The 25,356-nt window shown below is 38.5% G+C and overlaps 1 protein-coding gene across 3 annotated transcripts in view; it reads left to right on the forward strand.

The window, feature by feature from the left end:
• PPM1L (protein phosphatase, Mg2+/Mn2+ dependent 1L) overlaps window positions 1-25,356 on the forward strand; it is a 293,098-nt gene that overhangs the window by 90,712 nt on the left and 177,030 nt on the right. Inside the window, exon 1 of one of the 3 annotated variants that reach the window (XM_058730386.1) lies at window positions 16,639-16,663. The exons of the other annotated variants lie outside the window; for them this stretch is intronic. The gene's annotated coding sequence lies outside the window, so the exon portion shown is untranslated. Of the gene's footprint in view, window positions 1-16,638; window positions 16,664-25,356 lie in introns of those variants that run through there. 3 annotated transcript variants of the gene reach the window in all.

Here is a 25,356-nt window from a genome sequence, read left to right on the forward strand (position 1 = left end):
TCATCTCTTGTCTTTTGGGACCATATCATTTTCTGAATTTCATATATACAATATTCTTTTTTTTTCCTGTGGACTCCATTCATTTATATTCTACTGTTTATTGATTCATCCTTTCATATTGAGTATCTATTCTATACTAGTCCTGTGAATACAGAAATGCAAGGCGGGATCCCTATGCTGAGGAAGTTACAGGCTGTGGGAGAGGCAGGCATATAAACAAATAATAATGGCCTAAAATAATAAATGCTATTATAGTGGTAAGACAAAGTCCTCCTTGTGGCTTAAACTCTTTACCCATATTCCCCAACTGATTATTTTCTTCTGTGGGTCTTTTGTCTTTGTCCCTCAATTTCTTTTTCAGATACACACATGTATATATTGCTTACTTACTCTTTTCTACTTTTAGTTTTCCCCATGTTAGGTGTGAAAACTTTTTCTTATGACTGCTTGCTTTCCTGGATGTTTTGGTAGCCCTCTCCAATATTCTGGCATTCCCTTTAAATGTCAACAGAGAGAAAAATAATGTGTCTCATTTGTGAAACATTTAAGGTGTTGCAGTTGATATGAAAAATGGCAGAGCCTATTGTCCCAAAAGGAAAATTATCCATATTACATAATATGAACTATTTAGAGAATATAGAACCATATGTGTCTGTGTGTATATATATACATACATACATACATACACGTATATATGCAGTAAGTAAAGCATTTAAGAACATTTTAGGACAAATAACTTTCAAAGCAGTTTTATTTTTTTCAACGTTTTTTTTGTTTTTTTTTTTTTTTATTTTTGGGACAGAGAGAGACAGAGCATGAACGGGGGAGGGGCAGAGAGAGAGGGAGACACAGAATCGGAAACAGGCTCCAGCCTCCGAGCCATCAGCCCAGAGCCTGACGCGGGGCTCGAACTCACGGACCGCGAGATCGTGACCTGGCTGAAGTCGGACGCTTAACCGACTGCGCCAGCCAGGCGCCCCTCAAAGCAGTTTTAAATGTGATGAATCACAGTAGAGACTTATCTTCTTATTTGTTTTTATAATGAAAGAGAATATATTACCCTTAAAGGGAAATTTCTCTATTTTATAATATTTTGAGTGAAAATACGAGGCTTAAGAGTGTTTGTTAAACAAGGAAGCACAGGTAAGTAAAATCCAAGATTATTGGTATAGGTGGTATTAATTTATCTGTTTAAATTCTGAATGAATTACTGAAAGCTTGAGATAGAGTCTTAACTCTTTGAGCTCGGATAATTTGGGTTTTCCATCTGTAATAAGGGGTTGGTGTGGAAGATACTTGTTTTTCTGCTCAGCTTCCATTCCTTGTTATTCTTGGAAGAGTTGCTGCTTTTCCATATTTGGTCTTCATTGTTCAGGTGGGTCCAACCCGGTCGAGTCCCTTTTATCCAGAGGTGTGCATGTGACCCAGCACAGGTCATTCATTGCTGCTTCCTCTGGTCTCTGTGGTTGGTTATGGTTGGTGGGCAACCTCAGGTGGATGAATCAGAAATCAACTGCTGGCCTTTGTCTGGAACTACTGAGAAGGTACTTTTCATAAGGTTCCTAAGTTAAGCAGGATGGAAAGCTGGAATTGTAGGGAAGATCTACATGGGGAGCTAGATATGGGGCCTATACAGAGGAAAGCAGATCGACTAACTACCTTTTCAGAGATTTGCCCAATAATATTTGTTGTTTTTCTTAAGTCAGTTTGAGTTGTCCTTTCTTCTGTCTCATGAAAATGGCAAAGTATAGGCTAATTCATTTGGGTTAGTTAACCTCCACACCGTTCCATTTTCCATATTCTCTGATTCTCTACCTTCTTGTATCACATGCAAGTTAGATTACTCTGATCGAACAAGGTTAGACAAATAGTAACTGGATATTTTCTGGAGGAGTAACTTCTTCATCTCAGAAATAGCAGTGGAAGGAGCAAGAGTAGCTGTTTTACATTTTGAGCTCATTTATCTTTATTTTATAGCATGCTTCATCTTCTGTAACTTTTACACATCTTTGATCCGATTGTATTCACTAGAGCCCACAAAATATAACAACAGCAAAAAAAGAAAAAAAAAAACACAACTCTGCTCGATACTAGAAATGAATCACAGGGACATGATTCAGAAATGTCCCTTTTTGAATCACAGGGACAAATGGTCCCTTTCTGAGCCACCCCACCGCTGGATTAATATGTGTATTTTGTGATGATGACTTTTTAAGGATAGTACATGAAGGTAGAGAAAAAAGAAAGCACCTGTGCAGTGCCTGAAAAACTATGTGTTTGTGAGTGTCCATGAGATGGCGAAGTAGAACGGATGCAGTAACATGGTAACTGGTATGTGGTAATGAAGTATTGTGGATGCAGAAGCCCCAGGTAAGGGTCCTGGATCCACCCCTTATTTAGCTGTAACCTTGACTAAGTCTGTAAACTACTTTCATCTACTTTCATGTTTGCATTGTTGTGAGGATGATGTGGTATAAATTTTGTGAAAGCAGTTTCCATATACAACTTGTTGATGGTTGAAATCGTTTGGGAACGAATGAGCCTAGCTTATAATTCAATGGGTTTCATTGATGAAATTGTGACAGAAGCAACAGATTGGGAAACATTGGGATATAAGATTAGATATGAAGACAGTTTCAGATTTTGAAATCCAGCCTGAGAAGTTTTAACTTGTTTAAAGAAGTGAGTGTTAGCTACCACTTCCAGGTGCCTTCCTTCAGATCATATCTTAACCTTTGTTTTTGTCTCTTCATTCCCACAACCAGTAAAAACTCCTGACTCACCTGGTGGGTGCCAGTCTGTTCCATATCCAACATCCTGTTGCCACATTTCTCTTCTTCAAAAGTAATACACTCTAATTACATGAAGTAGGCAGCTGGATGTGGTAACTGATAGAACATAGAGATTGGAAGATAGGATTGAGGATAGAGTAAATATATATCTGAGAGATAGGACAATCATGGTATTATTAACAGAAGGAGGCAGGTTGGTAACAAGCCCATGATGAGGTGATAAGACATCCAACTGGAATCATTGTGTAGGAAGTTGCAGGTTTGGGACAAGCACTTAGGAAGTGGAGTCCCTGTATAGATTTGGAAGTTATAAGTCATTGAACTTTATATTTTAAAGGGTCCTATCTTAGATGAGGCTGCTATAACAAAATACAATGGACTGGGTGGCTTAAGCAGTAAACATTTATTTCTCACAGTTCTGAAGGCTGTGACGTCCAAGATCAAGGTGCTGGCAGGTTCAGTGTCTGGCTGAGGCCTTCTTCCTGGTTTGCTGACAGCTGCCTTCTTGCTGTATCTTCGCATGGTGGAAAGAGAGGGAAAGGAAGCAAGCTTTCTTGTGACTCTTTTGAGGGCCCTAATCCCATTCATGAGGGCTCCACCCACAGGACCTAATTATCTCCTCAAGACTCTACCTCCAGATACTATCACTTTGTGGATTATGGCTTTGGCATATAAATTGGGGGTTGGGAGGAGGAATTCAGTCCACAGCAGGGTCTTGCAATGTCATTTGGCTTTGATTTTTTTCAGATAAGAAGTTGAATCAAAGTGAAAAGTCACATAGTGTATATTGTTAGTAACATAGCTAGAAATAGATTTTTATTTGCTGACTCCAAGGCTACTGTTCTTTCTTCTCCACCATATAGCCTGCCTGTGATATCCACCCAGAGATTACAATGGAAGCTATGATGATAGAGTTAGGAATATAATGAGGATCAGCTGTGTACTGATGTCTGCACCTCATTATTTAGTGGCTTAAAACCACATGAGTTTATTATTACAGTCCGGAGGTCAGACTTCTGAAAATGGGTCTTATGGGGCTAGCCAAGGTGCCAACAAGGCCACGTTCCTTTTATTTTATATTTTATTTTATTTTATTTAAAATATATTTTTTTAATGTTTATTTTTGAGAGAGAGAGAGAGAGAGAGGCAGATTGTGAGAGGGGGACACAGAATCCAAAGCAGGCTTCAGGCTCTGAGCTGTCCAGCACAGAGCCTGATGCAGGGCTTGAACTCATGAACCATGAGATCATGACCTGAGCTGAAGTCAAGACGTTTAACCAGCTGAGCCACCCAGGTGCCCCCTGTGTTTCTTTTACAGGCTCTGGGGGAAATTTGCCCCTTGCCTCTTATCGCTGTTAGAGACCCGCCACATTCCTTGGCTCACAGCCCCCTTCCAGCAGTGGCATCACTGTGACTTCTGGTTCCAATGTCATGTTTCCTCTGACTGTGATGGTCCTGCTTCCTTCTTGTAAGGATCTTTGTGATGACATTTGGCCCACTTATATAATCCAGGATAAGCTTCTCATCTGAAGATTCTTAACATCATCATATCTGCCGAGTCCCATCTGCCACGTAAGATAATTTCTGTCATGTCAGGGATTAGGATGTGGACATCTTTGGGGATCATTGTTTTGCCTACCATACTGATGGTAAAGATTATACTAATGAAGATAATGAGGAATAGTAGCTACTATTAATATTTCACCTGCTCCCCAAATTACTTCTAATAATTTTGTCAGAGAAAACAAACTCTTTCATCCCAAAGCATATATGAAGAGCAAGGCTGGCCGAATAAAGGGATTGAGCTGATTTGATAAACGTTTCTTTACACTGCAGTTAAAAATGGCTTCTTTCACAGAGCTGCCTGGAAACCCCTGGAATGTTTACATTAGTCATCCTTTTGATTCAAGCATTGAAATGCTAGCAAAATACAATTATGTTTTCTGGAGAGAAACCAATTGTCAGCCTAGCACAAGTGACTATTAGGAAAGTCAAGTGAGGCACTGAGGAGATGTGAAACAAGACAGGTGAGTTTTGATTTAGAATGAGGTAAAGGAATTGATCATAGCAGAAAGTCGGTTTTCATATTTGAAATATTGAACAATTTGGCTGAAATTTGGTGAGGGGACAGGGACAGTCTTTACACAGAAGACGCATAGAAAGTTTTAGTCTCATCTCTGATCCCCCCCTCCCCCACCACACACACATGCACACACTCAGAGTTCTGAAGCCAAATTCCCAAATGAGTCTTAGTTTTCAGACACCATGTTCCGGAAAGTAGTAAAAGAAAAAAAAAAAGCTTGAGTAAAGTGGCAGTAGAATAAATGATGATTAGTTTTTTAAAATCAGTAGTGTCTTGCTTTAATTAAAGTCTTGCTTTAATTTTCCTTCTAATTTATTATTAGTTATAGGTCTGCTGAGGAGAAAAGTAAAGAACAGGTTGTCACGTCCTTTAAAAACAAATCAGACAAATTGTTACACAGCATGAGGATATTCCACTAATTTTGACATCCACTTAATGTGTTCACGTACTAGCCTTTCTCAGACACAGTACCCCTGTAGCTTTTATTTTTTCCAGATTATTTCCCGCAATACATTTTCACATATTGGGTGTTTTTGTTAATTTATAACAAGCATAAATTAGAATATTTTTTCCCCAAATAAAATGCCACAGATTAAAATAGTGATTTTAAAAACTAAAGTCTGTAGAATGTAAAAAATGCAGATCTGGAGACCACGTTCAGAACAATCTATAGTGAACCGGAGGCCTCAGTTATCCCAGCTGACCATAGCTTTCTAGCCTTCATTCCCACCTCCTGGGGTCCCCAATGCTATATACCAGCCAGCTAAAGTCACTCTTTCCTGCCTGGCACTTATCAGTTTCCCTTCACCCCACTAACTGTCTTTTGGTATTAAATTATTATTTCCTACAGAAGTTTATTTATACCATCATTATTGGTCTGGAAAAAGCTTGGCTCTCATCACCCAGTGATGAAACAGGTTGTCATTTTTCATTAAAGCTCCAACCCCTGATTGTGGCCCTGGTTTAATCCATATGCTGTTGTGAAAAGTGTCCAGTACCTGCATAAAGTGTGACTCTGAAGTTATTAGACAGTGAGGGCCACTTTCTAGATGGGGCAGTTTTCAAGTATGTTGCTACAGTTTGAACGTTCACAGTTTATAAGTAGTTGGCCCCTGGGTCACACAAATACTTCTAATTCTTCAAGTAAGCTGTTCCTTCTATATGCAACCCTCATGTCCCACTTTTCTCTTGAACAGTCTTTTCTTCCAAGTGTCAGAGGTGCAATTCCAAGGACTTGATAGTCCCGTAAAAGCTCCCATGGAGAACTCAGGGTGAGAATGTTCATTCTGTGAGGAAGTTAACTAATATAATTGAAGTATTTGGACTAGAAAAACCAGCTGAATGGATGTAGTTATATGAAGGAAGCCTGGGTAGATAAAGAGGCTGATTTCAGCAGTGCCTGAAAGTCTTCTGACAAACCGTCTCAGAATCGCTACCTTGATCACTCAGAATTTTATTAGATTTGCTACCATCCTATATTGAACTGTAGGTCCCTCTGACTCTTTTTAAAAAATCATGTCCCGGGGCGCCTGGGTGGCGCAGTCGGTTAAGCGTCCGACTTCAGCCAGGTCACGATCTCGCGGTCCGTGAGTTCGAGCCCCGCGTCAGGCTCTGGGCTGATGGCTCGGAGCCTGGAGCCTGTTTCCGATTCTGTGTGTCCCTCTCTCTCTGCCCCTCCCCCGTTCATGCTCTGTCTCTCTCTGTCCCAAAAATAAATAAAAAGCGTTGAAAAAAAAAATTAAAAAAAAAAAAATCATGTCCCAAGGAGATCTTCGAACCTCATTCTCCCTGTCTTTCTTGACCACCATCTACTGCTGTTCCAGAAGGAAGATGTGAAAGGATACGTAAATGAAAATTAGAAATTAGAACATTAAAATTCCAGAGTAATCCATTTATCTCTGTGTAGTTGCTTTCAAATGTTAATCAACTATTTCAGCAAATATTTTTTTTTTAAGTTTTATTTGTTTATTTTGAGAGAGAGAGAGCACAAGTGGGGGAAGGCAGAGAGAACGAAAAACAGAATCCCAACCAGGCTCCTCACCTTCAGTGCGGAGTCCGACAGGGGACTCAAACTCACAAACTGTGAGATCATGCCTGAGGTGAGCTCAAGAGTTGGACGCTTAACCTTCTGGGCCACTCAGGTGCCCCAGCAAATATTTTTTTTGAGCAGCTACTATTTGCCAGGTGCTAGGCTTAAATGGATGATTAAGACATAAGTCTTGTCCTCATGGATAACCACCACCACTGACATGGTGCTGTTTCCACAAGAGATCCTTCCTATCCCCAAGGAAAAAGCCTGATGTCCTTGTTCCTTAGGGAATGATTGTGCTTTATTCTCAGTGGGAAATGAAGGTTGCAGAAATTTCTGGATAAAGCATTAACCAAGATTTTTCTAGGAGTTTATGTCTTTTTTTTTTTTTTTTTTTTTTTTTTTTTTTTTTTTTTTTTTTTTTTTTTTGGGAGAACACAAGCAGAGGAGGGGCAGAGAGAGGGGGACAGAGGATCTGAAGAGGGCTCTGGGCTGACAGGCTGACAGTAGTGAGCCTGATGTGGGGCTCGAACTCACAAACTGTGAGATCATGACCTGAGCTGAAGTCAGACACTCAAACTACTTAGCCACTCAGGCATGCCTAGTAGTTTATATCTTATGCGTGAGCAGAAAAATTGGTAACGAATTCAGAGTTTCAAGTTTAAAGAAATATATACACTAAAAAATCCAATGCTATTTCTAAAAAGATGGATTTGAATCTATCAAGTGTCCAAGCTTCAGGTAAAAGTTTAATCTACCAAGTGTTGTCTGGAGATGAAGACAACCCACCATAGCAGTTTGTGCAGGTCAGTAAAAACCAGCCAAACAAGAAAGGGTTTTTTGAAAAGCAAACCAAATTTTAAAAATTCTAGTATCTCTGTCCTAGTTATAGTTTCTTTTTAATGTATCCAGTTTTGATGTCAAATATCAGAAAGCAGACAGCTGAGATGTTTATGGGAAAGTCAGTAATTGAGGCTCTAAAGAGCTTCGCTATAATGACTAACCAGGCAGACTGACTTTCCAGAAAGACAAAGTCTCAGAGAAGACATGATCCAGGTTTTCTGAAATCATGAAGTATGTGAATAAGGCAAATATGAACTTGTTCATCCAATTCAAGAAATGTTTTAAAGCTTTGAAAAAGTAATTTTAGGGTAGATGGAAGGTCACAGGAATTGTATTTTATTGTTGACCTTAAGGTCTAAGCTGTAAGATTGCCTAATGTGAAACTACTTTAAGAAGACTATCTTTTGCTGTTGTAGTAATTATCCCCCCTTGGATTAGTTTCAAAATTGTTCTTTTTTTTTTTTTTAATTTTATACTTCTAAGGCAAATGGGTCTTTTAGCAGATTTTCAGATGTAAGTAGAAATTATTTCAGTTGAGTGATAAAGACTTACTAAATTAATACTTGTTAATTAGTGGATGGTAGATTCATAGTGGATTATTAAAGAAATAGACAATGTCAAATGTGTATCTCTTAGCATCAGAAGTTGTCATGGAGAGCAAATGTATTTTTTTCTTAAAATGTGTTTTGATATTTCTGTCAGAGACCAAATACCAAGTCAACAATTAGTCATTTAGTAAGGCATCTCTTGTGTTATCCAGAACTATTACAGCTGCTGTGGCTCCCCTAACTGCCTCCCCGCGCCCCCGCCCCGTGCCCCCCAGCCCCCCCGCCCCGCGCCCCCCCCACCCCCCCCAACACCTGTTAGACATACTCAAGGAAGTTTTTTCCTCTCTATGTCCAGAAAGGTACTATTGGCTCAAGCTTTTTTGAATATCAAGAGAGTAAAGCCTTCTACTTACAAAATATCTGCTTTGTATTTAGTACTATGCAGAATGGTCATGCAGGCACTCTTTTGGGATTTTAATGTTAATGGGATGGTTTTACTTCATTAGTTTTATAAATTATAAAGGCCATTAGAGCTGTTTGCTACATTTTACCATAGGCCCAAGGGAGAGAGGCCTTTATCTATGGAAACATGACACACCTTTACAATTTCATCTTGCTTTTTGGAAAGGTCCATGTCCATGTACACTTTATGACTTGCTCACATTTTCTTTAGAAATATTGAACACTGAGTGCTGAATTCTTACTATTTTAGATGATGATGTGTTCATGATGAGAATAATGATACTGAAATAATGAAAGGTATCACCACATAATATAAGCATTGAATATCTTTGAATTTTAAGATTTTCAGTTCAAAACCACTTTAATAGATCTCTTAAAAAAAAAGTTGATTGTGATATCCATGCTACCGCACAAAGGTGTGATCATGGTAAACCATCTATCCCAAAATAAAGAACTTATTCTCTTTTATATTTTATGTGCTTTATCTTTATTTTTGAGGTATTTTTGGCATCTAATATGACATCTGATTACCTCTCTTTCTTCTAATTCATAATCTCTCAGACTAATTGTTAGCCTAAACAAAAACTTTTTTTCATTGCCTTTTTATACTTTTTAAAAATGTCTTTTTATAGTTAGAATCAATTGATTTTATAACTTTTAAAAGAACTGAGTGAAAAGACGATGAGCAAATAATATGAGTTACTGTAAATTACTTGACTGTTTTTGAATTTTTAATGAATTCTTAAAAGCACCTGAAGCTTTACTTGATTGAGCAAGAATCTTACAATCGGACTCCTCTTTATATTATTTTGCCCTAAAGTCATTTCCATATTCTATTTCTTGCAGTAGGGCAAACAGACTTGCTGTTTGTAGTTCTTTCCTTTTATTTCCAATTTTAAGTACATATACCTGAGTGTCACTTTGGGTTCCCCGTCTCCCTCTTCTTCTCTCCCTCCCCTGACACACACCTTGTACTGTTAATCTGTCATTAAAATTATGTTAGTTGTAGGTAACTTACCTTGATATTTCACATTTTCTAGCCTTCTTCACTTCCCACTCTTTCCTTTAGATGTTTAAATCTAGAAGAAATTTTTATCCTGAAAAAAATACTTTTTAGTCAGTATTGCAGATGGATGATTGTAAACTTCATCTCTGTAGATGAAGTGTATGAAAATAGGATTCATTTTCTCCTTTGTTGTTTTGGTTAAAAACTTGAGATAATGTGTTGACGAAATGCAGCTGGCACAGCGCAGTTGGTGGCATGCTGTCATTCTAAAGGTTAAACAGCTGTGCTGGAAAAAGTCGTTTTGGTTTAGTCCTTTTAATTGGGAACTGTTTTGGAGGCTGAGTTCCAGGACAGAATGTCTATGACACTTTAACATATTTAACATATTCTCAAAAATAATCAGAATTCAGCCTAATAACCTCAACCACTTGACTTCCTACTGGATTACATTTTGGTTATATAAAGAAAATAAGGTTAGTTTTTTAAAAGAGCAGGCTGGTCTGCAAAAAGGCTATGAAGAAATATCAGTCTTTGATGAAACTGAGACGTATTATAGAAGCCTTAGGCTTCTAAGACTGAGGAATTGGAGGCATCCTGTTTTAATCCCTTGTAACCCAGCCACATGCGTCACACTGAGTGCTGTTAATACCTGATATTTTTTAAAAGGGTAAGAGACCTGTTTTTCCATGTATAGTGACAAATTCGAAAGTGGCATCTATTGCCTGTCCTCCCTATTCTCCCATATCTGGTCTGAGAGAAGGAGAGCCTTGCCATTTGCCACCTGCAAGTGTAGGTAGCTGACAGCATATGCAACGTTGGTGACTCCCTGGACTGTGACTTGTCTGCAAGGCGTCCTGCCAAGACTTCAATGTGGGGGGAGCTGGAGGATTAGAGTCAGGTTTCAGGGCCTCACCTGTGCAACGTGGCCATAATATTAACTCCAGTAGCCCTGATGTGTCAGACCATTTATATAGCACTCCTTCCTTCCTGGCCACCAGAGCAGGGCCTACTTGTAACTGGTCCCTTTTCCTTGGATGGGTTTCAATAAAAGTGTGAGGTTTATTTTTCACTGGTTGTTTTCCACCTAAAAGCCAATCTGAGGAACAGAGATCTAATTACTCTTGATGCAGCTGCTTTATTTTACTGAGGTAGACAGAGTTTAGTGACACTTAAGAATTAAGTTTTTTTTTTCAAGTCAGGGTTTCACTAGGAGTACAAAGTTATCTGTATTTTATATCAAACACTTAATCTTTGAATCTAAAAATATTTAATGTGACTCTTAACTTTGCCTTTTCCAAAATGAGAAAATTACAATCAGAACTTGAAGAAATTTCCTATGTAGCTAGATACAAACATTTCAGATTCATGAAATGTGATGCTTCTGGCCTTCAGTTGCTGTTTGGATTTAAAACTCTGAGGTCTAGCCTTTGTTCTCAGGGGACATCTTTTATCTGAATAGAGTTTCTAGGACTGTGCAGTGCGCAGAAGCTGTATCAGAGCTCTGAACTGGAAATCTGGTCTTTGTCATACCTGTGCAGAGAATTTGCTTAAATCACTCGGCTTCTCTAAACCTTAATTCTCCCAACTGTACAATGATATCTAGCTCCCCGGGTTACTATAAGTTTGTAATGAGCTCATGTTTGTGAAATCTAGTAGTTCAGTTCCGGGGACAAAAATATTCCTTCTTCTTTCCCTTTTTTGTAGCCTACATTAATAACTGGACATTTAGGAACATTAGGGTGGAGATAGAGCTATAAAATTACCATTATCTAATAGTAATAGTACAACTATTTATGTAAAAAATTTTCTGCCTGTTCTTTTGTGAATTTCCTATTCACATACTTTGCCCATTTCCCTATTGTTTGTTCAGCTTTGGTTTGATTTGTAAAAGCTCCTAGCTATTATAGATATAAACCTTATGTTAGGCATGTTGTGAATGTTTTTTACTGTTTTGTCTTTTAATACTATATGTGGTGTTTTCTGCCACGTAGAAATTTAAAGTTTTGTTTTCATGTCGTGAGATCTATTGTTTCTCTTTGAATATATGAACCATTAATTATATGACATATATTGATTTTATGGATGTCAAAATGTGAAAAAACAAAGTCTTAGTTTCATTAAAATAGAATATCAATTTTTTCTCTTACAGTTCTTGTGTTTGGTGGTGGTGGTGGTGGTGGTGGTAGTGTGTGTGTGTGTGTGTGTACAAGTGTTTGCATGTACAGACAGTCCTTAAATTACAATGATTTGACTTAGGATTTTTTGACTCTAGGATGCTGTGAAAGTGATACATGCTCAGTAGAAACCATACTTTGAATTTTCAATTTTGATCTTTCCTGGGCTAGTGATATGCTGTATGATCCTTTCTTGTGATGCTGGGCATCAAGTGGCAACAAGCCACAGCTCCCAGTCAGCCAGTCAGTCATGAGGGTAAACAACTGATATACTGACAACCATTCTGTACCCATACAGCCATTCTGTTTTTCACTTTCAGTATAGTAGTCAATAAATTTCATGAGATATTTAACACTTTATTATAATATAGGCTTTGTGTTAAATGATTTTACCCAGCTGTAGGCTAATGTAAGTGTTCTGAGCATGTTTAAGGTAGGCTAGGCTAAGCTTTGATGTTCAGTGGATGAGGCGTATTAAATGCATTTTTGATTTATGATGTTTTCAACTTACGATGGGTTTATCAGGACGTGACCTCATCATTAAGTGGAGGAAGGTTCCATGTAAATTGTGCTTATTTTCAGTTCTCAGAGATAATGCAAACATGACCAGCTAAGACAATTCTAGAAAGAATGTAGTTGGACAGAGCTCAGAAACCCTAGTATGTACTTCAGGTATTGCTATAGGCTTATCCATTACCTGAATGATGTGCTGCCCTGGCTGATGCTCTTGTTCAGCTGTCACTGTAACTTGATCCCTCCTTATATCTATCTGTGGTGGCAACAATGCAGAATTGGCCCTGGGCTAGTATTTCTTGCCTGCACCTGCCGGACCCTAACTATGAAAGAAAGAGGGGAGGAGGAAGACAAATCCTGTAAAGCAGGCCACAAAGTAGAAGGCTAAAGTACCAGGTAAAAGCTCTCAGGGCAGAGTGCTATAACTACCTCTTCATCGCTGTAAGAAAGTCATCCTGGCCTTTTCTCCAAAAAAGAGTCAAGGTTGGTCTAAGGCCAAGAAGCAACTGTTCTCCTAAAGTAACCCAAGAATCTAAGAATATAATGGAAGATTGCTTATTTGGGAGTCAAGACACCAGGAATAGTTCAAAAAGGATTTTGCATTTATTGCCCATTAAAAAAAATCATGACACTGTAATAATTAAGAGCCACTTGCTCTGGTGCAGAGCATGGTAATCATCTGTGAATCAGTAGTTGATGACGTCACAGTGGCCCAAGACCCACAGTGCAGACAGGGTGGTGAACATTCAGTAGAACATTATTGTGTCTCCGTGGCAATTCATGAACTGCAACAGTTCTTTGTCATTCCTGTGTTTTGGCAGGTAACAGTGGGTTTAAAGCCATCGAATCTAAAGCCTTAAAATTGTAATTTGTTGTTCTGTAGCCGATATTAGACTTGCTGAGGTCCTCCCACATACGACAGGGGTTTACACCCAATTTATGAAAATGGAATAATTGATAGAGAATTATTTAAATTTGTCTTCTGTAATATTTCATTTAAATAAATATTGTAGTAAGGTTTTAGCTCTTGGCAAATCCTGACAATAATAATAATAATAGTAGTAATAATAATAATAGTAATAATAATAATGTGAAAGCAGCTGTGGAAAAGAATAGTTATTTTTAAATCTCAGTAGACAAGTGGGACCTGCTCACTCATCTATTGAGCACACCTTTGTGATTTCTCAGAAATTAAATAGCATGACCCTTTGATTGAATCCAAAGCTGGAAATTTAAATAGGTAACTTCAAAGTAATTGGCTTGAAATCCAAGGATCTATTCTGGGATACTTTAGAAATTTTTATTTCCTTTTCACCCCAGCCTTAAATATATATGTGTGTACACACACACACACACACACACACACACACATGTCAAGGCTTCAAAGTCTGCTGTTATACTTCCTCTAAACTATTTTTTTATAATTGGCACTGTTCAATCCTTTTCAGAATAAGATTTAAACTTGAGTTGGAAGAGAAGATGGTTTGGAAGAATCAAGAAGTATATAACAGTGGGATCTAAAAACCAAAACAAAAAGAGGTTGAAGGGACAGATCTGATTTATTCCAGAGAAGCAAGAGTGGGAAGGTGGTATATTATCATATATATACTTCATGCACATGAACTGTTTGATTTTAGACTTTGGGGATTAGCTGTTCTCCATCTCTGCTAAGGGCAAAATAAAAGGAAGTGGTTTTAAGACTGAAACATGAAGAGGCTAACATGAAACAAGGAAGCATTTAGAAATACTTGTTTGTTGAACTAAGTACCTGAACCATCTTAAACAAGACTAAGTGTATCAATAATTCTACCCTATTAGTTTGATTAGGTTGTAGACTCTTGAGTCTTCCCTAGATAGCTTTTATTTATTTATTTTTTTAAGCTTATTTGTTTTGAGAGAGAGAGAGTGAGAGAGCAGGGAAGGGCAGAGAGAGAGAGAGAGAGAGAGAGAGAGAGAGAGAGAGAGAGAGAGAGAGAGAATCTCAAGCAGGCTCCATGCCCTGCGTAGAGATGGACACAGGGCTTGGCTTGATCTTACGAACTGTGAGGTCATGACCTGAGCCAAAATCTAGTCAGGCACTTAACTGATTGAGCCACTAGGTGCCCTCCTAGATAGCTTTTAAACTGACATGAGATGATTAGGTATGTCTCACGGTTTATTTCCAATCTTAAAATTTAGTGATTTATTCCAGCAGGCTCTGTAGTTAAATTATGTGCATGTTTCTCTCCCTCCTCTCCTTCCTTCCTCCCTCCCTTTTTTTCCTGTTTTGTGTAATGTTGAAGACTAGTTTACATAGGTGTCATTTAAAAGGTTTATATTTATATTGAAGTCTCCCCTTTGACTGTGGTTCATATTGTATATTCAGACAGCATAATCTGAATATTTTTTATTAAGCTGAAAAAGGCCACTTTTGTGTTCCAATTAAAGCATCCTTTTAATATATTATTTATTTTTAAAAGCAGTTCCTGAACACTGAAGCTATGTTATATGCAACACAGATCTTTTCTCCATCTTACTCGGAACAGTAATTCCAGAGAACTAAATCTTTTCCCCAAGTGAGACACTCCTATCGTGTTGAAAGGTGATCTGGGCTTTTAGTGTGCACTGAAGCTGATGGCTGGCGGTCACTCAGCAGTTTAAGAAATATATGTTGGTCATTCGGGGGGTGGGGACAAAGAGGTGAAGCATCTGAATTTTGGAGGAGAAGGGTTTAGAGGTTATTAATAGCATCCAGCTGTCCAGAAGAAATGAATGAACCACACTTATAGAAGATATCACTGGCCTAAATATTTTTTCTAAAATAACTCATTATTGCTTTCTTTTCAAAACTGTTTTTTTTTTAATCCTCTCTCTTTCCCATCCATTTGAAGCTTCAACAACAGCCATTAATTTTTGTCAAGCACCTGCCATATACCCCATGCTAGGAACTGGGGATATAGCACTGAACAAGACAAGGTAGGGCAGGTTCCTGGCCTCATGGAGTTTACATTTTACTCCATTATTTTGTGCTCACATGATAAGGAACTAGAATTAGTGTCTGAGATGTAGCTCATAGTAAACATCTCAATTATATTTTAATTTATTGTTAAAGTAATATAGGAAAAACAACGTACTACTAGTTTTATTACATTCAAAACTTATATAAAGATATTAAATTTACTGTTTAGGATTTGGGGAGAGTTACTTGTCTGGCAACAATTTGCGCTCAAAAGTTTGTGAAAGATTGAGGTAGATCCTTTGTCCTCATATTTAGGTGGTGTCTGAGATGATTTTTAAAAAGTCAAGGTGCAAAATTTCCTTCCATACAGAGAATCCCCTTGCCACGGAGTCTTTTCTTCCCACCGTATCAGTGCACTTCCTTTGCCGCCACTAAAGATGAGGCAAGGAGGGTCTGTTGTCAAAACTAAGGCAAGAGTGTTCAAGGTTCTGATGAGCATGTGGGTATTCTCCCTCATTAAAGCTATGTTCTAAATACTGTTTATGGGGGCACCTGGGTGGCGCAGTCAGTTAAGCGTCCAGCTCTTGATCTCCGCTCAGGTTATGATCTGTTTGTGAGTTCAGACCCTGCGTTGGGCTCTGCACTGATGGTGCAGAGCCTGCTTGGGATTCTGTCTCTCCTTTTCTCTGCCCCTCCCCCACTTTTTCTCTCTCTCCCTCTCTCTCTCTCTCTCAAAAACAAATAAATAAACTTTAAGTACTACTCATGTTCTATAGACAATTTTATTGTCTGTAGTCTACCACATACATTTTTTTCAGATTAATTAGATGCTTATGTGTCAACCTAGCAACCTAATTGTTGTTGGAAAATTTTGTTTTAAATTCAGAACAGCTGACCTATAGGTGGATGTTGGAATATTACCTACCCTTGCACTGGGTATACGAGGCCATCTTCTGTGAAGAAAACAAGCACATTTCTATTTGTGGGATGTCCATAGTGTTAGAATTCACTATGCTACAGTAGAATTATTATCTTAGTTATACATTTCATTATGAGGAATTTTCTTATTCTTATGGATTGCATCATGGATTGAGGATTTGGTCTTTATTCCATGCTAAAACCTGATTATTAATTAGCCTCTATTCTTCCTCTTTGCTGCCAGAAAATGGTATGATCTTTCATTTCAAAGTTGTAGAGGACTGTTCGTTTTCTTTGTTTACCAGATATTTGCTGGGATTTTGGCTACCCAGCACCTGAACTTCTATTCTTGTTTGGGTGAATTATTTGCTGTATGGGCCTTTGGGGGGGGCAGGGGATCAGATCTTCCCTCTTCTTGTCCCTGTTGCTAGGTCTCAGACATGTGATAGGCTAAGCCAGTTGGAATTACTCAGATCTTTGAATCTTGAAAGCGTGACTCAAAGAAGCATGGGCAGTTTATTGTTGGCAGTGGTAGTGTTGAGAGTCAGGCACCACCACTGTCCAGTCAAGGCAGTGGGGGTGAGAAAGGTATGTTAATGGGATTCTTCTGAGGCTGAGACTTCTGTTTCCCAGCCTCCCATAGCTCTGGCTCATTTCCAGGCCAGGCATCCAGCTTTATCTTTGAGTCTTAGAATTTTCAATAACCTTCGAATTAACTCCTTTTTTTTCTTCTTTAAGTCTGCCAAAGTTGGTTTCTGTTGTTTATAACCAAGAACCTTGACTGATTTATTGTGTGAAAGCTAACTGCTGCTGAGTATATCTTCCAAAAAATGGTCCCACTAACATATATCCTATCCTAGATGCCCTTTTTACAGTGTGGTTTCACAGACCTAGAGGCGGTGTGCGTTCCCACTCCTTAAACCTGGGCAGATCACTAGATTGTGGTGGAGCTGATGATGGGTGACTTCCAAGGTGAAGCCATAAAAGGCAGTACAGTTTCTTCCTGGTTCTCCCTCCCGACCCCCCTTTTTTTGGGACCTGTTCCCATGAGCCTGAGTCCAGGTACCCTGAATCTACCATGCTAGAGAGACCACGTGGAAAGACAATTACATCGAGTGAGAAGGGATGCCAGAGGAGTCCCAGCTGTTCCAGTTCCCAACTGATGAGTTTTCCCCATTTAGATGACATACAGATATGTGAGTGAGTAAGCTTTCAGATGATTTCAGCCCCCAGCCTTTGAGCTGGCCCAGCAGATGTTGATTGGATCAGAAATAAACTATCTCCATTGAGCTTGCATTGAAGATTCATGAACAAAATAGGCATTGCTATTGTTTTAAAATACTTTTGGGGACATTGGCTTAGTCAGTTAAGCATCAGACTCTTGATTTTGGCTCAGGTCATGATCTCATGGTCCTGAGATCAAACCCTGCATCGGGGCTGTGTGCTAGACATGCAGCCTGCTTGAGATTTTCTCTCTTCCTCTCCATCTGCCCCTCTCCCCTGCTTGTGCTCTCTCTCTCTCTCTCTCAAAAAAAGAAGATACTTTGGGTTTATTATACAGCATTATATATCCAGAACTATGACTATTATACATATTTAAACCAGAACACCTAGTTGTAACTACTAGTATAGAATCATGTCTTTAGATTTTTAAAAGACAGGATTATTGATATAAAATAAACTCACTGATCTAGTTTCCCCCTTTTTGCATCTTATAGATTAAGACAGTTTATTTGGTCTATTATAGAATTACTTAGCTGGAATAATATTAAAGAGCTTTATTGATGTTGGAATTACAAAATATCAAGGCTATCTTCAATATTGAGCTGTTAAAAATACTAGTTTTCTGGATATTTACAGCAGCTTTGCATCTGATTCCATTGTGGCCGGGATAAAATATTGCTTGGGCATCCCCTGTGTAAATAAGTCTCTAAATGTGAATTCATTCCCTCTATTAAGACTCTAGCACATCTTTCAAAAAGCAAAATGAAAATCCTAATTTTCTTCTGGGTTGGATGTCCCACTTAACAGGGAGATTTAGAGGGAGTTTTAAAAATTAGGAAAAAACAGCTCAGAGTTGTTGAGGATTTAACTACGTGTCAGGTACTATGCTAAGTGCTTGCATATCTTCTCATTCAATGATCATTTAAACAATCTTATGAAGTAGATTCTATTACTCTCCCTATTTTATAGGAAGATAAATGTGTGAGGAAACACATTTAGGGTAAATAAAACTTGTCCAGATCACATAGCTAGCAGCTGGGATTTGAACCCAAGACTCTATGTGTCTTCAGGACCATATATGCCATGCTGTACATCCAGAATGGCTGTGAATGATACTTGAACATTTAGGCCCCTGGATTACCTTTGGGGCCCCTAACATTCAGTGACAACACACACAAATCCTAGCTTTTTTGCAGATTTCACTCTCAGAGTCAGACAAAGAGATACTTTTCACACCTTCTCCCATTTGCTCTAAGCCCTAGTCTTTAAATGTTTAAAAAGGCTCCCCTTACTCTTTTAGGAAAAGCATGAGAACAGAAGCTTTACGGGGATCTTGATGGTCTCAGTGGCACCTGTTTTGACCAATTCTTTGAAGCAAATCTACTTTTTGTGGGAAGTATACAACTTGTATACGAATGGTGCAAAGTAATCTATCCTTCATGATGACACTAATTGGTGTTTAAAGTAGAAGATTTTCATCTCTAATACTTGAAATTTGAGTCACTTGTGACAGTAATGTAAGGGATTGACGGCTTCTGAGGGAAGAACTTGGAGACCATGCTGCCACATTGCTAGCCTGGGATGATGGCAAACTGCAGACCTCGAGTTGAAGGAGAACAAGGAAAATGATACTGGTGTTGGATGAGATCCTGATTACTTTAGTTTTTTGTTGTTTTTTTTTTTAGGTTTATTTATTTATTTTTGACAGAGAGAGAGTAGGAGATGAGCAGAGAGAGAGAATTGCAAGCAGGCTCTGCATCAGCAGCTCAGAGCCCAACGCAGGGCTCAAACCCACAAACCATGAGATCATGACCTGAGCCAAAACCAAGAGTTGGACACCCAACTGACTGAGCCACCAGGCGCTCCGGTTTGTTTTCTTTTAATGTGTATATCATGCCTAGCTTCTTCAGCAGAGATAACTTGTAGGAGAAAATTTGCAAACAGGATGTTAGAAAAAATCCATCACTGTGTTTCCAACCAAAATTCAAATCTCTTCTCTGAATGTGGTCCTGTATGCTACTGCAGATACTGTACTACTCCATATGATAGCACCACTAAATTTTATATTTAGAGGAATTGATTTCGTAGTGAACAACAGAGCCCTGGAAATTCAGAACTCCCATATATCCTGTACTGGGTTACCAGAGATCTTTTTAATGCAGAGGCTCTGTGAGGGCACAACTACAATGGTTGAAGTGCCTTATTGGGAGATGGGCATGTCCCATTTTCCCTAATGACACGGAGTAAAAAAAAGATTTCATGTTCTTTTTGAGTCTTGCACACAACAACCTGAGCCTAGCATGTGACAAAAAGCCTTTGGTCTTTTTATATCCTTTGAGAATGACTTCTGCACCTAGGTAACCAATCATAGGCTGTGGACCACTAACTATGGAGGAAAAGGGCAGTTTTGCTAATTAGCCAAGAGAAACGGACATTGCCACATTCTAGAGCATCTAGGTTTGCAAGAATCCAGCCTAGGACAAAGGTTTGCATTTTTTAAAAGTCTGATATTTTCTCAGGTGTTTCAATGCAGAGACCTGGATTTAACTTGAATTCTCCTCTAAGGGCTATTTATTATGAGCTGTGTGTGTCACAGGTATATATCTGACTTCAAATTGAGGTTTGTAAGAAATATTCAGTTTTAAAATTCTTTCTGGATAGCTGAATTTTCAGCAGAGGACTTTGTGCATTCCCAACAGGCTGGAGAGAAATTTGGTCTTTGCCATCTTTAAAGTTCTTCCCAAGTCTTAGTTCATGGCAAGCTGGGGATGGCAATTGTTTCTGCTGAGATGCCTCTTGCCTTAGTATTCATCTCCTCTTGAGGTCTGACAGCTCTCTTGCTTTCTGATTGTGCCTGGTTCCTAGAAACCATTTTGTTTTTTTGGAGGCTGGGCAGCTGGTTCCTTCTATCTTCTCCCCATAGGGCACCACTTATATTGGCCCAGTTGGACTGTATACAGATAATTTAGCTCATACCTGCATTGGCATATACAGATAAAATGTTTTCTTATCTTTACTAAGAATTTGGGGAGAGAGGTATAGTGAGAAGCCATGGAAGAGAAAGAAGCTCAGGGTTGGGGCCTACATTAGTCTGCTCAGGCTGCTGTAACAAAATATGATAGACTGGTGGCTTAAACAATAAACATTTATTTCTTACAGTTCTGGGAAGTCCAAGATCAAAGTATGACAGACTTGACTCCTGGTGAGAGCTCTCTTCCAGGCTTATAGATAGCTGCCTTCTTGCTTTGTTCTCACATGGCAGGGAGAGAGAGCAAGCTCATGCATGAACTCTCTGATATCTTAGGAGTGCACTAATCCCATCATGAGGACCCACCTTCATGACGTCATCCAAACCTAATTACCTTCCAAAGGCTCCATCTCTAAATACCATGGGAGTTAGAGTTTCAACATAAATTTTGGGGGCTTATAAACATTCAGTCCCAAAGAAGGCCCCTTTTCAGATTGGGTTGAAGAACCTGCCGGATGTATTCACTGGAGGAATGGAGGAACCTAAGAGAAGCCTTACTCTCAAGTGTGCAGACACTTAAGAAATACGGCGTTTAGGACAAGGGAGGTACAGGTGATCCTTGCCATCATAATGTGGAACATCTCTAAATATTCAGCTTAGCAGGATACATACTCAATGCTAACAGAACCCGTCTGAACAAATTTCATTTATTTATGCCAGATGGAAGAATTCCTCCCCAGGAACCACCACTAAGTTCCCAACATTTTTTAAACTCATAACCTGAATCATTAGCAACTGAGCAACTAGTTCCACTTTGCCCAAGGATAGAGAGGACACCCTGTGTGTGAGGGGAGGTATTTACCTTTTATGTTGTGAATGTAGCGAAGAAAGAGAAGGCAAACAAAACAGCACTTTCATATTAAAAGAGGTTGGAAGGCTAGATCTTGCCAGAGGGGTAACTAATGAACGTTCCCCTGTATGTGACTCCTACTGTGTGCTTCTGAGAAAGAAATGCTACCTCTTCTTCTCCGCTCTATTCAAGGTTGCCAAGCCTTTGAGGGAAATATTTTATATAACTTTTAATTTGTTTTTCAGTTGGATTATCCAAATTCTGCTGCTGAGCAGTTCTATCTTAAGAATGAGTGAGTCCTCTCTAGACTGTAAATTGGAGAACTCAGGCCTTTTATTCCTAGATTTTAATTAAGGAAAATAGATATCTCAGGTGGACTAGAATATCCTGTTCAAAAAAGAACTCTTTCCAAGGTTCTCCTCCCCGGTTCCTGTCCTTAGGAATGCTCATTATATTACCTTTGCTTATTAGCTCTAGGAAAGGTGCTGGTGGGTAAGAGAAAGCTAAGGGGACAAGAGAGAATTTTTGCCCCAAGGATTTTATAAATTAGTTGGAGAATATATACATATGAAAATGTTTAGTAACAATTCCAGTAGCATATGATTAAAAGCCAGAATGAATTGGCCGATCGTAAGTTGCTGTAGGACATGGTTAATCAAGTCAGAATCCTATCCAATGCTTGTTGAAACAAATTCATATGCCCTATCCCTAGAGTTTCTGATGCTGTAGGTCTAGAGTGGGGTCCAGTAATTTGGATTTTTAATTTCCCAGCTGGTGCTGATGCCACTGATCTGGAGACAACCATTTGCTAACTGCTTCTCTAGGAGATCAGGGAACAGATAGATGATGGCAAACGTATGATTGACAGGTATTGAGATGGTGCTTCTTGCTGTCACTCACTTGATGCAGTTACCCACGCTTCACTTTTCTGGCCCCATTTTAGGAGGACAGCTTGTAGTACTCTTTAAAATATCCACTTTTGATGGATATAAGCAGACAGCATACTCTTTCCTATAATTAGGTAATTCTTTACAAGGAGAGGAAATTTCTGTCATCTTCCTGGCAACAATAGGAAGAAAACAATATTCTTGTTTTTGCTTTGACCATTATTATTTTCTTTCACCATTCTCCTACCTTCCACATTCACCCATGCATTCCCTAATGTACATTGTTTTTTTGTTTTTTTTTCAGCAGCCAAATGAAAATAGGAAACATGTGTCTTTGGATTCACAATCAGTTAAGTTAAAATTGGGTGAATGGAGAGGAGTAAAATTTAGAAAGAATGTAGGGTGAAGAGTTCAGAAAACAAGCTTCCTTGGAAGGAGTTATTTGGTGCTTGGGGAAGAACACTCGCTGATTGAGTATATACATTTCTGGAAAAGAAATGCAATAACATTTTCACATCCTCTAGATGGGGGTTTGTCATAATGTTTTACTGCAGTAAAGTGGAAGATTTCATTGCTATTAAGTTAGTAGCAATCCAAATGATTCTACTCTCAAATATGTGTTCCTATTACTTCGTATTACTGAGGAAATAGCATTATGCAGTTGTTTTTTTTTTTTTTAAAGCAAGGAATCCTTACTTTAAATGCATTTGAATCCTTACTTTATTGCATTTGAAGTTGCTACCAAATACCAGTACAAGCAGAATAAAAAGTTGTACTGAAGTATTTCTAGTCCTCTGGGGGAAACCAGCTCCTAACATGTCAAGAACTTAAGGTTGATCTAATCAGGTTGATTTGGGCATTTTGAGCAAGAACAAGTTACCACAAGTCCTTCTCCCCTCCAACCCAGATTTTGCAGCTTTATCCCTTTTCTCCATTTTCTTCCATTGATTACATTCAACTCCCCAAATACAGTGGTATTAGGATTTGGGGATATAGTGAAACTCAGTGTGTATTTCATAGGATAGTAGTTCTTTGTTTTACTTTATGGTAATTTTTTTAAATGCTTGGTTGCATGTGATTCCTAATATAGAGAGCAGCTTGTTATTTTTTCTTACTTTTTCAGCAGCATTTTAAAAACACCACTTTTTAAGGTAATGTTCTTTTATTTTGAAGCATACCAATGCATACATATAATTAGGCACTAAGGAGGACTGTATTTTTTTTTTTTTTTGCAAAGATTTTAACTATAGGTTTACGCAACAATCCTTTGGATGTGAATTGAAGATGCATGTTAACATGGTGTCTGATACTTTTGCTGTATTTTTACTTCTACGAAGATTGAGGACCTGGTTCCAAGAGAGGGCACCATTTCTCTTAAATGTTTTCTTCCAATTTTTTTTCATGCTGAGAAAACACTAAATTATGTGTCAATTTCTGGAAACTGAGTTAACAATTTTTTCTTAATTTGGCAATAGCGTAGAAACAGAAGGTTAGGAGAGAGAATAGTGTGAAGAAGTTTGTTGAGCCTTATTTGTACATAATTTTGTTTTTGATCAGTGTCTCCTCAGAATAAATTCAAGACACTCTTCCCCTTCTTTTTCAAGATGAAAGAATCCTCCAACTTAATTAGAAAATAAAGTTTCTAATTTTCATTCTCTTAACACTAAAGTTTTAATGATTTCAGAATCTGCTTCCATTTTCAACTATTCTCTCATGTTTATTCATTTTTGAGAGAGAGCGAGCATGAGAGGGGGAGGGGCAGAGAGAGGGGGACAGAGGATCCAAAGTGGGCTCTGCACTGACAGCAGCAAGCCTGAGGCGGTGCTCGAACTCATGAATTGTGAGATCATGACTTGAGCTGAAGTCAGATGCTCATCTGACTGTGCCACCCAGCTGCCCCTCAAGAATGTTTTTAAAATTTTTATACTTATTCTTCCTTTTCAAAATTCTTATTAGGGTTTTCATGCCATGGCACATATCCAGTGACCTCACTCTCTTGCAGTTTGCATCTTATCTCCCAAGATCTTTCTTGAAACAGTTAAGTAATTAATATATATTTGATATCATTAATCTTTGAATAGAGGGAAGGAGAAAGATCATCTCTCTCTTGTACATGGTTGACTAGCACTTAAAAACTTGATCTTAATCTTAATTCTCCAAGATACATGAATAATGCTTTTACTATGAGTTGATACAATCTATTTCCTCTATAATTACTTATTAGAGTAGACATCATCTTAAAGGCCAGGAAGTGTCTGGTTTCTGGATTCTCTAGAACCTTTCCCAGGCTACCACATCTGGCACAGAATTAATTAGCACTTTAGTTGAAGTTTGAATAAATGAATGAAATGAACAAAGGAACGTGTAAAGCTTTGAGGAAAAGTAGCATATTTTAGTCATGGGTTCAAGATGGTTAATAAATTATAATATAAAAAAGAGCAGAATTTGGAGTACCTGCCTGGCTCAGTCAGTAGAGCATGCGACCTTGATCTCAGGGTCATGAATTCAAGCCCCACATTGGGAGTAGAGTTTACTGTAAACAAACAAACAAACAAAAAACAAAAAACAAAAAACCACAACAACTTTTGGCTTACTTTGTGATTTAAAAATATTTTTTATTAGACTTTTTAAAAAGTTTACTTGTTTATTTTGAGAGAGAGAGAGTGCATGCAAGTAAGGGAGGAGCAAAGAGAGAGAGAGGGAGAAAGAGAATCCCAAGCAGGATCCATACTGTCAGCATAGAGCTGGACACAGGGTTTAATGTCATCACTCATGAACCAAGAGATCATGACCTGAGCTGAAGTTCAGTCAGACATTTAACCGACTGAACCACCCAGGTATCCCTAGACTTTGTTTTTGAGAGCAGTTTTAAATTCACAGCAAACTTGAGTGGAAAGTACAGAGATTTCCTGTATACCCCCTATCCCACACATGGATGACCTCCTTAGAGTGGGAGAGAGCCAAAGCATAAGAGACTGTTAAAAACTGAGAACAAACTGAGGGTTGATGGGGGGTGGGAGGGAGGGGAGGGTGGGTGATGGGTATTGAGGAGGGCACCTTTTGGGATGAGCACTGGGTGTTGTATGGAAACCAATTTGACAATAAATTTCATATATTAAAA

This window comes from Neofelis nebulosa, chromosome 5 (assembly GCF_028018385.1).
Source record: "Neofelis nebulosa isolate mNeoNeb1 chromosome 5, mNeoNeb1.pri, whole genome shotgun sequence".
Taxonomy (NCBI): Eukaryota; Metazoa; Chordata; class Mammalia; order Carnivora; family Felidae; genus Neofelis; species Neofelis nebulosa.